A 16786-nucleotide genomic window follows, 5' to 3' on the forward strand; every position below is an offset into this window, starting at 1 on the left:
AATGAGTGACACCAAGATGCATGCTTAGGACAACAGCTTCCTGACACCTGTTGGCACAAGAAGCAGTCTTGTTGGGTAGGAAATTGATCCCAGGGCTTTAGAGTTGGCAGGACTGTTCACAGGAGCCATAGCATCCTTGGAACAAGCCTAAGGGAAGTACAAAGGGAATCCCAGCTGGGTGTGATGGCACATGCCTGTAATTCCAGCAACTCAGGAGGCTGAGACAGGAGGATCAACAAGTTCGAAGACAGCCTCAGCAATTAGCAATTTAGAAAGGCCCTAAGCAACTTAGAGACTCTGTCTCAAAATTAAACAATAAAAAGGGTTAAGGATGTGGCTCAGTGGTAAAGCACCTCTGGGTTCAATGCCAGGTACCAAAAAGAAAAGAAAAACAAAGGGGAAAAAAAAAAAAAAAAACCAGGTGATCCCAATCAGTGTCCCTTTGTCCAGCTCCAGGCCAGTGTTGGCATCTTGATTGTCCAGCAGTGGCTACACCAATCCCCATCTTGTCTCCAGAGGTGCTCTGGTCCATACCAGGCTTGGCCTCCCCTGCAGGGTGGCAGCAGGAAAGACATTGGTACTCTCAGGTCTGCCCCAATCCATCTCTCCAGCCTCCTCACACCCTGCCCTCACGCTGTGGGTGCAGGCACACCAGGCTCCCACTAGGTGCCTACAAGGAGCTACTTGCCCAGGTGCTGGGTACGATGTTCATGGGCCTAGAAGGTTCTTCATGGCCACTCTCTGGTCCTGAGAGCTCAAATGCTGCCTCCCTAGGCCTCCCTCATTCCAGGCTTTGACAGTTCCCTTAGAGTAACCCCTTCAACGTCCTGCCCACTATGGGGTGGCATTTGTTATAGCCACAATGTTCCATGCAAACCTTGTTCCAGAAACAACCCCCAGCTGGTTCATCCTACCACCCTCTGTCTCCAGAAAGCCACCAGCAAGCCCTCCAGGGACAGAACCAAGTCCTGTTTGCACATCTCCAACAAAGTGTTTGCTTTTTCCGAGAGTGCTGCAAATCCATTTCCCTGACAGTGATGGGAATGGGTATTGTCAGTGGTGGGGAGAGCACATTATGAATGATTCCACTTGAGTCCATTTTTAAAAGGAGGAAATCAATATGCTCTTTCCCGGCATCGTCTGCTCCCCTCACCTGACCTCTCAGCTCAGGCCCCAGCTGCTTCAGCAGCCACCCTCTCTCCTCTCTACTCCTTCCTTCCCAGAAGGGGCCAGCCCTTTCTCGGAACCACTGCCAAAGCCTCAGGGAAATGGGGCTTCTCTTCCGGGGAAAGCGCTGGCTGCAGACTTAGGCACGCATGTTGGTCTTGAGGTAGAAGAATTGAATCCCCTTCAAGGACTCTGTAAACATACACAGTGCCTGCTGAGTGCTGGGCGCTGGCCTACATTCACACATGTTGTTTGCAAACCTCAAATGGCCTCCAGGACATCACTCCCAGGATCTGCCCTAGATCTTCACCTGACAGGTGAGGAAACTGAGCATCAGAAGCAAAGTAACACTCAGGGACACTCAGCTCACATGTGGCAAAATCTGGATGATCAGTGGGGCTGTCTGTTGCAGTTCTCTGGGCCAGTGTGGGTGCCAGAGCTACACCCTATGTGTTTAAAGCCTAACTCTGTCATCACTACCTATGTGACTCTAGACAAGTGACTTAACATTTGCAAACCTCTGTGCCTTCTACCTCCCCCGCCCTTCCACCCATACTATAAAGATTGAATCCAGGGGTGCTCTACCACTGAGCTACATCCCCAGCCCTTTTAAAGTTCTATTTTAAAATTTTGAGATAGGGTCTTAGTTGTCCAGGCTGTCCTCAAACTTTAGATCCTCCTACTCCTGCCTCCCAAACAGTTGGGATTACATCTGTACACTGCCACACCCAACACATGCCTTCACCTTTAAAACACAAATGGCACAACTTCCTGGGTACAACCTTCCAGGAAGGACCTTGCTAGCACCCCACCATAAATGAGGCAGCTCCTCACAGCTCTTGTCTCTTGTTCACTTGGTCTCCACCAACCTCAGGCCTGTTCATGTCCTCAGAGAGGGCCACACCATTATCCAAAGGTGTCGTTGGCCTCGCCACACCCTTACAGAGATGCCCATGTCTTCAATGACAGCAGCAGGATAAGTCCTGTTGGCCTCAGGCTTATGTTAAAAATAAGTGTTCAGCCAATGTGGTGGCACACCTATAATTCCAGCCCCTGGGGAAGCCGAGGCAGGAGGATTTCAAGTTCAAGGCTAGCCTCAGCAACTCAGTGAGATCCTGTCTCAAAATAAGACATTTTAAAAGTGCTGGTGTGGGCTGGGGATATAGCTCAGTTGGTAGAGTGCTTGCTTTGCAAGCACAAGGCTAGGTTCAATCCCCAGCACCACAAAAATAAATAAATAAATAAAATAAAAGGGCTGGTATGTAATTCAGTGGTAGAGTACCCCTGCATTAAATCCCCAGTACCACACAAACACACATACACACACACACACACACACACACACACACACAAAGTGTTCAGTTAGAATTCTCTTTACTTGATTAACCTCCTCACCCTAAATTCAGGCCATTCATTTTTCTCTTCTGCTTTGGAAGCATCTGCGTCAATATGATTCTGCAAAAAGAAGGCAACACCACATGCAGAGATGTGACTCTCAAATGTTTGTGTGACCTGAGACTGTGACCTTTCCCCTTTGGGTCTCAGACTGCCCTTCTGTAAAATGTAAGGATTGAACTCTGTGAACCTCCAGAACCCCTTCTGTTGAGATCAGTTCTCCTTTCTGGGCAAGCTATAGTTTCTGCAGAACCTCTATTCATCAGGGTCTGCGTGCCTGCCCTGCACCAGCTGATAACGCACAGCATTGCAACTCATAGACCAGAGATGCACAAAGCTCACACTGTCAATTACAGAGAAAGTACTGCGCTCCACTCACTCCGAGGCCCAGGCTGGAGTTTGGGAATCATCCCCTGTAATTGTGCTGATCACTAGGAGAGGAAGAAAGAACTCTGCAGGGCCTCATTATATGCTTAGCCTGGAAGTCACCCTCAGCTCATCACTTCCCCTAACAATTAAGCCCAGCCAGGTGTGTGCCTGTAGTACCAGTGACTCAGGAGTTCCAGGCAAGAGGATCACAAGTTTGAAGCCAGCCTCAGCAACTTAGCTAAAACCTACCTCAAAATGAAAAATGAAAAAGACTGGGGATGTTTCTCAGTGGTTAGAACACCCCTGGGTTCAATCTCCAGTACCACACACACACACACAATTAATTAAGCCAAAACTAATTTCCAGATTTTCCACTCAACCACAAAGAAACCAGGACATTCCACCTTCCACATACCCATAAAATGGAAAACTAGCAACAACAGCACACAGTCCACTGAACGCCGCTCACCTCCACCCAAATCAGTCCCACAGCGGGAGCTACCTGGTGATAATAATGAAGGAAGCAGACAGATGCTGCAGGGCCCTTGCACTGGCTCTCAGCCATCACAGAGAGGAAGAAGAAACCCAGACAAACCCATCAGATCTCTGTGGGCTGGAGGGCCCAGGGGAAGGGGCTGCACAGACAGAGTGCCATCTGGGGACTGGCAGCCTGGACACATGGTGATTCCCATGAATGCCCTGCATCGGAGCCTCCTCACAAGGGCACTGTGCACAGGGCAGCTTCATGGAGAGACCATGTTGGCCAGCACTTGGGAGGCCCAGGATTCCCAGAAATGCAGTAGTGCGACAGGTGGAGGGACAGAGGGATGGAACTGGTATGTGGAGCAAGAGGGAATTAAAACTTGTGTCACTACTGTTCCTGTGACTCCATTCTCATATGCTAGGACCTAAGGCACCCATGCTCCTGGGGGCAGCCCAAGGGTGTCCTTCCCAGGTAAGCCTGGGAAATGACAGGTGCAGGGGGAGAAGTCTCTGCATAGTTTCAATGACTACCTCTGCATCATTCAACAATGCCAGCTTCACTCGTAAACAAATGTCTGCCCAGGGCTGTCAGATACCATCTGCTCAGTCACTCTTATCTCATTTAATGAACTAGGGTTGGGCATGGACAACATCAGTCCCTGGACAAGGAGTTGGGACCCAACCCTGCAGTTCTGGCCCTCCACCACCTGTGTTTCCATGGACTCTCCAGCACCAGGCCTTGAGCACAGATGTGAATGGAACCCACACCAAGAGCTGCATCATCAGGTGGACAGGACATGGCATCACCAGGCGGTATCTGCAGGAGGATGTCAGGTGGGGGTCTTTGGCATCCATGCTTACTACTCCAATTATTATGGTCCATTAAGTCTTGACTTGCCCCTTGCTGGCTCAGGAGAGAAGTGAGAGCCTAGGGACCTGCAGCTCCTGCACACACTTCCTCAGGAGCCAGGCAGGCTGTTCAGGAAGGCAAGTGCCTCCACTTACCTCCCAGCAGTCACATAAAATGTCCCTCCCCACTTCAGGTCTTGGGTGCGCCTCCATATCTAAGTCCTTCTGAGCTTCCTCCTCTACACCCCAGGGCCCACTCCCTGCCCCCACCCCCGCTTAGGCAAAACTCCTGCCTTTCACAGAGCAAAATTGCAAGAATGAGCTGTGCTTTCGTAGGCTACCTTCTGAACAGTCCTCCCTTGGTGTCCACAGGGGAGGACTGTACAAAAAGGAGGCTGCAAATACCAAATCCTCGATGCACAAGTCCCTTCTATAAAATGATGCCTTGTTTGCATATAACAAAAGTATATCCTCCTATATGATTTAAATCATCTTTAGATTAAGTAAAACACCTGATACTATGAAGATACTATGTAGATACTACGTACATAGTTGTACTGTGATATTTAGTGTCTAATGGGGGCAGAATTCTGTACGAGTTCAGCAGAGACTTGTTTTTTTCCTAAATGTTTTCTATCTGAAGTAGGTTGATCCAGGGATGTGGAACCCACAAATGTGAAGGGCCAACTAGCCTTAAGGTTATGTTGAAAGGATTTTATCCTGTTAATTAATGTGTTTGGTAAACCTTTTAGGGCTCCATCATATCCCCAGGGCAAGGACTGATGTCTCCCCTTTTGACCTGTGGGTCCAGCACAGGCTGAGCCTGGGCATGCTCTGGGAGGTTTGTGGAATGAGATGAATGAATTTGTTGACACCCACCTCATACCAATACAATAATAGCATTCCATTTTCTCTACTTTTTAACTAACTTGTCTGTAATAGGGAATTTATAAAAATACAAAAAGAATGTAAGAAAAGAAGAAAAATAAAATCACTGTTCTCATATCAATATACTTCCTTCCAGCCTTTTCTTCTAGGCCCAACTTGTTTGTTTACAAAGTAAAATTGCAAGGATATGATATGATATATGATATGATATGATTTCTTAGGCTACTTTTTGTATTTGAGGTTCCCTGGTAAGTATTTTCTCATGTTAATTCATATGTTCATCAAAAATAAAGTTTTAAAGAAGAAAGAAAAAAAAAACCTTAATGTCTGCCACAGTTCCAATAGCCACTCCCCTTATGTGAACATTAAGTAATTTCCAGTTTGAGGATCACATAATTGAAGTCAAGACCTCTCTGGACAGGAATATCCAAGTATTCTGGGGGCAGATTGGCATACCTGGCCTCCCTGCATAAGGTCCCTACTCACCCTAGCCTCTAGAGGAGACCCAGGGATTGCCTCCTTCAGGCTCTTCCTTGCTTCCTGGCTCTGCTCTCATGCCCCTTGGGCCCCCTCACACCTGCTGTGTGAGACCTGTCCAGGCAGTTCTCAAATGCCCCCAAGCAGGGTCCACCTGAAGTGCCAAGTTATAGGGAAGACCCCTCCAGACTATGCAAACAAGAGGAGCAAAGAAAGTCCAGGATAATGAGGTCAAGGAAAGCACAGGGAGGGGAATGAGGAAGACCAGACCCCTAGTTGGTGGGGCCCCTCCATGCCCACCCCTGTGATAGCTGACCTGACCTCTTCACAGGACTTGGAACACTCTCCAAGGCAGCAAAGACATCCCCAGGATGGCTCCCTAGGACCTTCCAGGCCTCTGACCAGGATGGACCAACCACTGCCCTTTGGTCCTAGAGCAATCTTCTCTGCTCTGGGGGCAGTCCTTCCTGGATGCAGAGCAAGAGCAGCTGCTTCAAGTGACATCAGCATATGGCCAAGGGCAAGGTTGTTCTCTAGGCCCCAGGAGTTAGGGTTCCCTTGTCCGGTCAGTTCCCACCTCTGCCACCTCTGCTCCTCTCTGATAGCTCCCTGCAGGCATATAGTGGCCCCCTGGCCATTTCTCCCAGCAGCACGTGGGGTGGCCTCCCAGTTCCCTATCTCCACTTCTGGAACCGAATTGGCCCAGCCTGGAGAAGCCCTGACCAGAGCAACACAGAGCAGTGAGTACTTCAAGAAGGACATATGTGAGCATCGTAATCATAACATGAGTACCAGGCAGAAGCCATAGGGCTCAAGGGTCAGCACCAAGGGCTGGGTGTACACATAACTGCCCATCAAGGTAGTGCCCAGCTTGAAAGGCTGTGCCTAAGGGGGACAGGGCAGGGGTAGACAAGATGCAGGACCCAGAAGCCAATCTCAGAGGACTTGGCCACCCAGGGCATCTTTAGAGAGGGTCTGAACCCAAAGGGAGAAAGAAAAACAAAAGGAGCAGATGCCCAACAAGAACTGGTGGGGCCCACGTGCCAGCAACTGACAGATGTCCCCTCGGATCCCTGAGTGCTGAGGATGGAAGGCTGGAGCACAGTGGGGAGGAGGCTGCAAGAGCAGGAGAGCAAAGCAGGAAAGCCTAGTGGTCGTCAGGCTGCTGGGAAGGCTGCCAGCCCCCCAGGACCTGTCTCAATTATGAAGACCCACCAGATGAAGACCACCCCTTTCTCATGCAGCCCACACCCATGGACTGCTTGAGGAGGAAGTATAAAGCCAGGCCATCTTGGCTTGCCAGGGGCCGCCCCACAGTCCGTTCTAGCCCAGCCCTGCCCGGAGATGAGCTGAGGCTGTCCTTAGCCTTCCTCCAACTTCCCATCACCCTGCCTGGTCCGGCTCAGTGCCAAGGTCATTCCCTAGAACTCATTCCGCTGCCCAGTAAACTCTCAGGGACTGTTTCCTAGAAGCCTGTGGGTGGCAATCATGGACAAATACCAGGGCTGAGGCAGAGTGGCAGCCTGAGGCAGCCCGGCCACTCCCTCCTTTGTCCTCAGCCGCCCTCTTCCCCACCCCTAGGATTTCATCATCCTCAGTGGGCACTCCCTTCTGCACATTCTTACTTTCCCACAGCCTTTGTTTGTCCTCTATTCACTGCTACTAGTCTCTGAAGGTCTACTAGAAGCCGGCTCCATGAGTTTACTCCACTGGGGCCCTCAGCCCTGCCTTCATCTTGGCTTATGGCTCCCCAGAATAGGGCAGCTATAACCCAGGAGTCCAAACGACATGATGAGGAATAGGTCCAAATGTACGTGGTCAGGTGAGCTGCCACAGTAGCTGATGGATCTTTGATTTAGAACATGAGGAGCTGTCCCTCCTGGGGAATTTCTCCTCCATGACAGAGAATTGGGGGTACCAAAGAGCTGGTCCCCCACTTCATTGTGGGACCTCCTCCTCACATTAATGAGACCACAAAGAGCAGAAATACCACAAGGGAGAAAAGAGTCATTGGATGGAGTGAAATGTGGCCATTGTTGGGAAGGAGTGGGTTCTAACGGTCATGGTGTTAGTATCCTGCCTTATAAGACCATAGTGCCAACTGAGTTAGTTCCATCTGAGGGCTGTGAGGGAAGGATCTGTCCCCGGTTATAGAGGGCCTAGCTTATAGCTCTCTTTGGCTTACAGATGGCCATCTTCTCCCTGTCTTCATGTCGTCTTCCCTGTGCCTGTGTCCTAATTACCTCTTCTTAGAGATTCCAGTCATACAGGGTAGGGTCCTCCACCAATGACCTCATTTTAACTTGATTACTTCTGCAAGGACTCAATGTCTAAATAAAGTCCCATTCCGAGATCGTGGGGCTTAGGACTTCGGAACATGAGTATGGGTGGAACACAGCCCAGCCCACGGCACCACGTGTGGCTGGAACTTGTGTCACCTCACTCCATTCAGGCAGAGCTCAGCCCGGGTTGGCAGAAAACATGCTGGAGGCTTTTGTGCATCCACATGGGCTACTGGCCACCAGGGTAGTCGCCGGCTGCTCCTTGCAGCCACCCAGGAGCCAACAACAGGGAGAAGGAGGCTCTGCGCCCAGCCAGAGCTCCACAGAGCTGTCGTCAATCACCCCACAGTTCACTCACTGCCTGCTTTGGGTTCTAAAATAACACATTGATTTTTGAGCCAAGGCTAACTTTAGTTACCAGTGATGCTGCTAACAGAGGAAGAATAAGTCATCATCATTAGAATTGGATCCAAATGAATGAGCTAGCCCTGCGTCTCTCTGGGATTCGGGCTGCTTTTTTTTTTTTTGTCACAGTTTGCTGACATAGTTCTTTCTAATTTGAAGCAGCCTGAGAGAAACCTTTTACCAAATATGACACATTATCATTTGGGAAATATTAAAGGAATTTACTGTTCTGCTTATCTATGTCTGTTTTACAAACCATCCCAAGATCTAGTGGCTTAAAACACCACCATTTGACTCTATCTCACTGTCTGGGGGTCAAAATTGGGGCAGGACTCAGCTGGTGATTCTGCTCCCTGTGAGGTTGACTGGGGACACTCCCTGGCGCTCAGCTGGAGACACAGCTGCCTGGGCGGGGGGGGGGGGGGGGGGGGGGGTCCATAAAGTCCCCACTGTCATGCCTGGCACATTGTGGGAATGATGGGGTCCCTTCCCCACTCGCAGTAGCCTCTTTATGGCTGTTCCAGCTGGGCAGTCAGACAACAGACAAGGCAGCTCAGGGCCCCAGGGTCAAGGAGTCCAGAGATGCTGAGGCCCCAGCCCCTGCCTGTCTCCAGAGATGGGGAGAGGTCTCAGTCCCCTTCATTACAGGAAACATTTTTAGAGAGGAGTGAAGGTAGTCACCACCCTGCAATGGTGGTTTTGTCCTGTCCTGCCCTTTGCAGCAAAGAGGCTTGGCTTGCAGAGCAACTCCAGGCTCTGACAGGAGGTTGGGAGTGACACCGACAGGGCTGCACATGCACACGTGCTGTCCCTCACACACACACTCATGCTCACAGTTCCTCCTATACACATGCTCTCGCACACACACACACCCCTACACCATCTCACTCCTACACACACGGAATCCCTCTCACAAACTCATACCAATCACTCACTCACACATACATGCATTCACGCACTCACACACATACACACAATATGAGAGTGCAAAAAAAGACTCCAACACCCGCTGGACAGCCATGGAGGATGTACAAAGAGGAATCACCTCTTACAAACGGTTAAGTGAAAACCTACTATGGGCCAGACCTGTGCTGGATGCTGTGAAGAACAAAGCAGGAAGGAGACAGAGCCCATGGGAGGCAGGCGGGGCTACTAGGGAGTTAGTGCATAATCCACACACTGAAAGAAGCCTCCGTATTAGAGGCGGAAACTGATACCACAGGACATCAGGCTAGTAGAGGGGTCTTGTTTAGCCATATGGTGGGATGTGTTTACTTGTTAATTAGTTATCAACATTTAAACTCAGGAAAACCCACATAAAATGTAAGTTTCTGACTTCTCTTGAGAAACTGAAAGGCTCAGGAATTTATATGAGGCTAATTTCAGCACTGGGCTGCCCTCAGGCCGCCCCCTCAGGTGCTCCCTCAGGCAGCCCCAGCCCACAAATTTCCTAGAGCTGGCGAGTTCCACATCATAAAATAGCAGCTCTCAGGATCCTCCACCGATGCAGCAGGAGAATATTCTGCTAGGGTCAGAGGTTCAGGAGAGGAGTCTGTCCCAGCACACATGCTGGGCAGCCCAGGCCACTTGGCTCAGACCTCCTCAGACAGGAGATACCCAAATGACTCCCCGTCCTTCACCTCTCCTCCTCAGAGGCTCCTAGGGATGTTCCAATGAGTTCCAGGGATTGACCAAAGGGGCTCACAACACAGACTCATTCCAAGAACTAAATAGCCTGAGTAGAGGTTCTGTCTCCAGTACCCAACAAGGCCCCAGAGTGTCAGTCTGCTGGGAGGACCAAGCTGCTGCTCACATCTCCTTTGTGTCCCAAGGACTCCAACTTGCCCCACCTGCTAATGTTCCAGTCCCTAGGGCCTCCCATCCTGGCCTCTCCACAGCCTCTCATACAGGACCCACCTGTTTACGCAGCCTTGCCTATAGCAGGAGTTCAGTCCAGCCAAGAAAACCCATCTCCACCTCCTACTCAAATGAAGAAATTCCCAAACCACCATCCAGAACCAGTGGCATCAGGCAATGACGCCTACCCTTGGCGTCATCGTGAGATTGGGATGAGATAGCACAGGCCACGATCTGACACCTAGTAGGTGCTTAGGAGATGACAGCTGCTGGCATTATTGTCATCAAAGAAAATTTCACATCCTCTCTACTAAATTTGGCTGACAATGTATGGTAGAAGGGATTCGTTAGTTCTGCCATATGTCCTAATTGGAAACATTGCCTGAATCACTGCCACTTGCCAGAAGAAAAAAGAAAGAAAGCAAAAGCAAAAAGAAAAAAAGAAGAAAGAAAGAAAAGAAAGGTTTTTCTTGACTTGCTACAGATTGGAACTGTTACCAAGGCAAATGTCTTCCCTCTGACTCTGGGATTGCTCTCAGAAGACTGCTTCGGCTGTTCTTCATCTCAGCAATCATCTCACAATGAGGGACTAAAGGGGATTGCAAAAAGGATGCACTAGCAGCAATATTTCAGACACTGAAATATTGTATGTATATACCATAATACACAGGTAATTCATTAAGCAAGCTGTTGGGAAGCACTACCATGACTGTAGAGGTGACAGGCAAGAGCTAAGGCAGACAGGGATCATGACCTGGGAAGTTCCAAGTGGAGGCGAGAAGCTGACGGACACCAGGATCACCTGGCAGCTACCAGGATGCTCCAGAGATAGAGTCTTCAGCCAGAAATGCATGGGAGACACTGCTGCCTCTTGTGTTGCAGAGGATAGGATGCTCTGCCTTCTTCCATCTGAGCTGGCAGCCAATTGCTCCATGAATCACATAGAAACAAAACGGTCATGTATGCCTGAATGTAGATGAAGCAGACCAATAAAAATGGAGTCATTTTTAAGTGGCATGATGGTTTTCAATGGTCAACTGAGCAGATAAAGAGAGAAATCCTCTCCACTGGGGGAAAAGAGAGACAGCTAAAGGTACTTTTTCAACCTCGCCCTTCTCCCTCATTTCTGCTCTACTTGTGTGCCCTTGACCAATGTTGCTAGATGGAAATGAGCACCTGACTGCTTGCTGCTGCCTCCCCCTGCCATCTGAGCTGCTCTGTTGACATCCCTGGGAAGCCCCAAAGTATCTAGACATATGTTTACAATTATGAAAAGTAGAGGGCTAATACCTCACAAGACAAAATTTTACCCAATGGCACAAAGGAACAAGTGGGCAAAAGTTCCATTCTTCTCCATGAAGGACAACCCGGATGCCCAGGGTACAGATTCTCAGGGGCTCAAAACTCAATCAAGGAAGCAGTCACATGTAGGAGTTACAGCTCATGAGACCCTCATGAGGTCTTCCTCCCTGCTCTGCTTCATGCCCTGCCCCTCACTCCTACTCCCTGACCTGCACACCTAAAGAGAGCATCCTTCGACAGAGACACAGCCCACCATCATCCACTAGAGAAGCACACAGGAGGTGTGATTTACAGAACATCTTCAGTGGGACATCTTCAAGGTCACCTTGTTCAACCTCAAACCTCTTTCCACTTTACAGATGAAGAAATGAGGCTAAAGGGAGGGGGAACCATCTTTTCCTAACCCATTGTAGGTTCATGGTTGAGGAACCTATAACAAAATACACTAACAAGAGAAACATATGCAAGTTTTACATTCACAGAAGCCTTCATAGGGAATTGAAGACTCAAAGAAACAGGGAAGCCTGTGAACTTTTATGCTAGTTTTGATGAAGTGAAGTCATGGAAAAGTATGATTGAACTAGGCAAAGGAACTGAACAGACACTTCACAGAAGAAGTATGAATAGTCAGCAAATATATTAAAAAATGTTCAACATCTCTAGCAATTAAACATATATAAATTAAAACTACCCCGAGATTTCATCTCATTAGTCAGAATGGCAATTATCAAGAATGCAAGCAACAATAAATGTTGGTAAGGATGTAGGGCAAAAAGCACATTCATACATTCAATGCAGTGGGACTGCAAATTGGTGCAACCTCTATGGAAAGCAGTATGGAGATTCCTCAGAAAATTTGGAATGGAACCACCATTTGTCCCAGCTATCCCACTCCTCCATTTATACCCAAAAGACTTAAAATCAGCATACTACAGTGATGCAATCACATCAATGTTTATAGCAGCTCAATTCACAATAGCTGTAGAACCAACCTAGGTGCCCTTCAACAGAAAAATGGATAAAGAAAATGTGGCACATATACCCAATAGAATATTAGCCATAAAGAAGAATGAAATTATGGCATTTGCCAGTAAATGGATGGTTATCATGCTAAGTGAAATGAGCCAATCCCAAAAAAACAAAAGTTGAATGTTCTCTCTAATGTGTGGATGCTGACTCACAAAAGGCAGGGAGTGGGGGAGGGAGGAATGGAGGTTCATTGGATTGAAGTGGTGGGGTGGGGGAGTGGGGGGAGCAGGGGGGAATGGGAAAGACTGTAGAAAGAATCAAACATAACTTTCCTATGCTCATACATGAATACAGACCAGTGGAACTCCACATCATGTGCAACCACAAGAATGGGAAGTTATAATCCATCTATATATGATATGTCCAAATACATTCTACTGTCATATATAACTAAAAAGAACAAATTTAAAAATCAAAATAAAAGAAAAGCCTGATTGGACTAAGGGAACAAAATGTATGGTAATAAATGGGTATGATTTCATCTCACCCCAACTAGAATGGCGATTATCAAGAACACAAGCAACAATAGGTGGGGAAAAAGTACACTCATACATTGCTGGTGGGGTTGCAAATTAGTGCAGCCACTCTGGAAAGCAGTATGGAGATTCCTCAGAAAGCTTGGAATGGAACCACCATTTGACCCAGCTATACCACTCCTTGGCCTATACCCAAAGGACTTAAAATCAGCATACTACAGAGATACAGCCACATCAATGTTCATAGCTGCTCAATTCACAATATCCAGACTGTGGAACCAACCTAGATGCCCTTCAGTTGATGAATGGATAAAGAAACTGTGGCATATATATACAATGGAATATTACTCTGCCATGAAGAATGATAAAATTATGGCATTTGCAGGCAAATGGATGAAATTGGAGAATATCATGCTAAGTGAGATAAGCCAATCTCAAAAAGCCAAAGGATGAATGATATCGCTAATAAGTGGAGGATGACACATAATGGGGGGGAGGGAAGGGTTAGTGATAGGGTTAGAGTTAGGGTTAGGGAGGGGGGCAAGTATGGAGGAAGGAAGTACTGTATAGAGGGTAAAGAGGGGTGGGAGGGGTGGGGGAAGGGAAAAAATAACAGAATGAATCAAACAACATTACTCTATGTAAATTTATGATTACGCAAATGGTATGCCTTTACGCCATGTACAAACAGAGAAACAACATGTATCCCATTTGTTTACAATAAAAAAAAAAAACTAAAGGACAAATGATCTTGCTGATAAGCGGATGAGGACATATAATGGGGGGTAGGAGGGGTTAGCGTTAGGGTTAGGGTTAGGTTTAGGGTTAGGGATAAGGAGGGTGGTAAGAATGGAGGAAGGAAGGACTGTATAGAGGGAAAAGAGGGGTGGGAGGGGTGGGGGGAAGGGAAAAAATAACAGAATGAATCAAACAACATTGCCCTATGTAAATTTATGATTACACAAATGGTATGCCTTGACTCCATGTACAAATAGAGAAACAACATGTATCCCATTTGTTTAAATAATAAAAAATAAATAAATAAATAAAAAATAAATGGGTATGAACTGACTTTATTCAGATTTCTTTTCTGTGTCCCCGTGTCTTCAGAAATAGGAATTTCCTTTTCTTTGTGTACAGGGAGGGTAACCCTTAAATGAGGGTCTTATCACCTTCTTCAGATATACCATGCAAACATTAAGTTTTAAAAAGAGGAGTGACTGTATTTGTAACAAATAAAGTAGACTTCAAAGAAAATCCCTAGAGACAAAGAGGAACATTATATAATGGCAAAAGCATCAATCCACCAGGAGGACATACTGACCTTAAATGAGTGTGCACCACACAACAGAGTCTCAAAGTACATGATGCAAACACTGATTGAGATAAAAGGAAAAGTAGAAAGAGCTACAATTACAGTTGGGGTTTCAATAATCCCCCTGCACCAAATGATATAAATGCTAGACAGAAAATCAAAAAGTATTTATAAGAACTGAGGACAACACAATCAACCAACAAGCTCTAACAGCTCTAACAGAGAATACTGTACCAAACAATAGCAGAATACATGTATTTTAAGCAGCCATGAACTATTTACCAAGACAGACAATATCCCAGTTCATAAAACAAATCTCAAGAAATTTAAAAGAATTGAAATCATATACTGTTCTTTGACTACAATGGAATCAAATTAGAAAAAATAATAAAGAAGTCTTCATACATGTGGAAATTATACAATCCATGGGTAAAAGAGGAAGTCAAAAAGGCAATTTAAAAATACTAGAGCAAAATGAAAATTAAAATACATTTGTTTGATACAGCTAAAGCAGTGCCATAAGGGAGATTTATAGCACAATTTATAACTGTATTTATTATTTATAACTTAAATTAGAAATAGATAAGCTAGTCAAAAACTCAAATAAACAACCTCAGTTCCTCCTTCAAGATCTAGAAAAATAAGAAACAAACTTAAATCAAATACAAGGAAGGAAATAAAAAACAGAAATCAATGAAATTGAAAATAAGAAAATCCTAAACAAAAACAAACAAAAAATTGACTCAAAAAAAATCAATGAAATTAATAAACTTCTAGCAAGACTAACAAAAGCAAAAAGAGAGAAAACACAAATCATCAATACCACTACAGATCCTACAACCATGCTAAAGATAATGAAAGAACACTATGACCTTTACACTCACAAATTTGACGTTAGAAGACAATGGATCAATTCACTGAAAACCATGAAGTATCAACAGTTTCCAAGAATAAATAGATGTAATTTTAAAATTCCCAAAGAAAAAATATCCAGGATCAGATGGTTTTACTGGAGAATACTATCAAACATTTAAAAAAGAATTAGCTTCAGTGCTATACAATCCCTCCTAGAAATTACTAGCAGAGGAGATGATACTTCCCAACTCATTTCATAAGGACAGTATTATCCTGATACCAAAGCCAATGAAAACTGAAGTTCAGGGTCCTCTATGGAATTAAATTTTTACTAAACAAGAAAACTGGAAAGAAATCCATCAATATCTGAAAAGTACTATATGCCGTGACCAAGTAAATTTTAGAAATTGGGAATAGAGGGGAATTACCTCAACTTGTTAAAGAATAGCTACTGAAAAACAATAGCTAACATTATGCTTGTGAAAACCAGAATGTTCTCTCCCTAAGATTAGGTACAATGCAAGGACATTCATTGTCATCACTCTTATTCATTGCAGTACTACAATTTTTAGTGACTACAATACGACAAGAAAAAAAATAACAAGTGTAGAGAAAGAGGAAGGAAGGAAGGAAGGAAGGAAGGAAGGAAGGAAGGAAGGAAGGAAGGAAGGAAGGAAGGAAGGAAGGAAGGAAGGAAAGTACATTTGCAGATAATGTACAGTGTTGGTGCACACCTGTAATCCCAGTGGCTTGGGAGACTGAGACAGAAGGATCTCAAATTCAAAGTCAGCCTCAGCAAAAGTGAGGTGCTGAGCAACTCAGTGAGACCCTGTCTCTAAATAAAATACAAAATAGGGCTGGAGATGTGGCTCAGTGGTCAAGTGCCCCTGAGTTCAATCCCTGGTACCAAAAAAAAAAAAAAAAAAAAAAAATCAACACACAAAAATCACATTTCTAAGTATTAACAATGAAGCGCAGAAACCAAAACTTAAAGCACAATTCCAGGTATAATCGCTCCAAAGAAAACATAATACTTAGATAACTACTTAACAAATCTGTATGCTGAAAATTACAAAGTGCTAATGAAAGAAATCAAAAAAGATTTAAATAAGCTGAGTAATATTCATCATATATATATGATATATATACATACCACATTTTCTTTATCTATTCATCTGTTGAAGGGCACCTAGGTTGGTTCCATAGTTTAGCTATTGTGAGTTGAGCTGCTCTAAACATTGATGTGGCTCTATCACTGTAGTATGCAGATTTTAAGAAGGGGTATGTGGGTATGAAGGATAGTAGAGTAAAACAAGACATTATTACCTTGTGCACATATATGACTGCATAACCATATTGTATGATCTTACAATATATACAATAGAAAAATGAGAAATTATACCCCATTTATGTATGATTTATCAAAATGCATAAATGCATTCTACTGTCATGTATAACCAATTAGAACAAATAAAACATTTTTTAAAAAAGAAATAAATAGACATTCCACTTTCATGGATTGGGATATATCAATTCTCACTCAAATTAATTAACTGATTTAAAGCAATTTCTATCAAAATCCCAAGAAGGTTTTATGTAGACATAGATGAACATTCCAAAAATCATACAGAAAGACA

At 45.4% G+C, this 16786-nt stretch overlaps 1 long non-coding RNA gene across 2 annotated transcripts in view; it reads right to left on the reverse strand.

Annotated features, from left to right (window-relative positions):
* Positions 1-399: 399 nt before the first annotated feature.
* The window catches only part of LOC306655863, a 42243-nt gene continuing 25856 nt past the window's right edge, over positions 400-16786 (reverse strand). The window contains exons 3-7 of one of the 2 annotated variants that reach the window (XR_013762329.1): positions 11767-11904; positions 10927-11138; positions 5950-6095; positions 2563-2622; positions 400-549 (exon numbers count right to left, since the gene is read on the reverse strand). This is a non-coding gene — a long non-coding RNA (uncharacterized lncRNA). The remainder of the gene's footprint in view (positions 550-2562; positions 2623-5949; positions 6096-10926; positions 11139-11766; positions 11905-16786) is intronic. The other variant, XR_013762328.1, reaches the window with a different exon arrangement.

The sequence above is a fragment of the Sciurus vulgaris genome (assembly GCF_902686455.1).
Source record: "Sciurus vulgaris genome assembly, chromosome: 3".
Taxonomy (NCBI): domain Eukaryota; kingdom Metazoa; phylum Chordata; class Mammalia; order Rodentia; family Sciuridae; genus Sciurus; species Sciurus vulgaris.